Genomic DNA, 1719 nt, shown 5'->3' with positions numbered 1-1719 from the left:
CTTTATGCCATATAAGGATGGGCACTGAAGTCTTTTTAAACAATGATAATCATAAAGATTTTACAAGAAAAAAAGAAGGTGAAAAAAATTAGAATAGCAGCTAAGCGGTGTCTGATTTGCTATGGCACAGAATGTCCTTCCTATGTCACTTGAGTCTCCGGTCACTTTAAATTAGGACTAAAGCATATCGCTGTACTCAAAGTCTAGAGCTAAAATATCTCTTGGTGACAATAGACTTTATAAATTGAATTCATAATTAAGCTTAATCTTTTCATAGATGGTAAAATTCTCTCTTGCTGAATATGCCTCATAATTCCTTTTTCTTGCCAATAGGTGATATTAGCCTGAGAAGAAATCTAAAACCTTCATTATTTTTGACAAGGGGAAGACATATATATTTTTTTTTCTTAGATGAACTTTCCAGGTCAGCAAAAGCTGTCTTCAAAGACTCTAGCTACAGATTCTGAATTAGACAATAAAACATATATATTCTTCCATCACACCTAGACACAAATAAATATCACACTTTTTGTTTATATGATTGAAATAATTATAAAAATAGAGTTTAAAAATATTCATTTAAATATTCTTAATTTTTAAATGGCAATTCCAGAAATGGCAATGAATGATTGTAGTGACTGGTGGTGGTGATGGAAACCAGAACCAAACTTTCCCATTAATTGGTATCTTTTATCCATTAATTCCGATCCTATTTGGATTATTTTAAAGATTAAGGGACTGAGTCCTAGAATGTCTGTGAGAGAGAGAACAATGTATAGCAAGACGAAAAGATGGATTATGGTCTCATCTTTAACCTTCACATTTTCATATACAGTAGGCACAGATGCCATTAATGGCAGAAAAATCTATGGCAGAATCTATAAAGCTTACTGTGAACAGAGCTCTATGAATAAGGTACTATGACTTCTAGTAAATGTTCTTAATTTTACTGATTATGCAGTTTTGTCAACTAAATGATTTTTTATTTTTCAAACTCTTGAAATAGATGTCAGTGTCTAGTAGCAAACAATTCCACTGAAAATGATATCAAAGAGGTATATAAAACAATTAAAATACCCACAATTATAATACCCCCAACTACCAAATACTGAGGGTCTGACATATATCAAGCACTATTCTATCACTTTGTAGACATCGTTATCGCTAAGTAATCCCTATACCATCTGTGTTAGTTATTATTTCCCCATTTGACAGATAAAGATTACGATTATCCAGATTAGCAAAAATAAAACTGTGAGGATGATTGATGTGTCCTCTTTGGGAATTCTAATTTCTGAACCTCACATCAATATTGTCATTAAGAAGAGAACACTAGCAAATTTCCATTTAACTTTTGCTATTGACCTACTGCTTTATCAATATTTCAGAATTTTAACTTTTTAACCTAAAGTGCTTTCCTGATGCCCTATATAAAAGTAACCATCTATCCTACTTTCCCTTCACACATGCCCTAGACTCACATCTTTCTTCACAGCTATCAAGGTCATGTCTTCCTCCAGTGTCATGGGTCAGCTCACTTGATCAGTCTGTGCCCTGGTCTCAGTGATGGTGGTTCAACGTTACCCAAAGACACAGATGGTAAATGTGCATGTACACACACAGACAGAGAGAATCGATGATAGAGTGCAATTTAGTGTGATTAAGATATAAGAAAAACTAAAATATATATATATTGACGAACCACCTCAATGAAATTGA

The sequence above is a fragment of the Pteropus vampyrus genome, unplaced genomic scaffold (assembly GCF_000151845.1).
Source record: "Pteropus vampyrus isolate Shadow unplaced genomic scaffold, Pvam_2.0 Scaffold119, whole genome shotgun sequence".
NCBI classification, from domain to species: domain Eukaryota; kingdom Metazoa; phylum Chordata; class Mammalia; order Chiroptera; family Pteropodidae; genus Pteropus; species Pteropus vampyrus.
The sequence above is the reverse complement of the archived record's forward strand: the minus strand, read 5'-3'. Positions refer to the sequence as shown.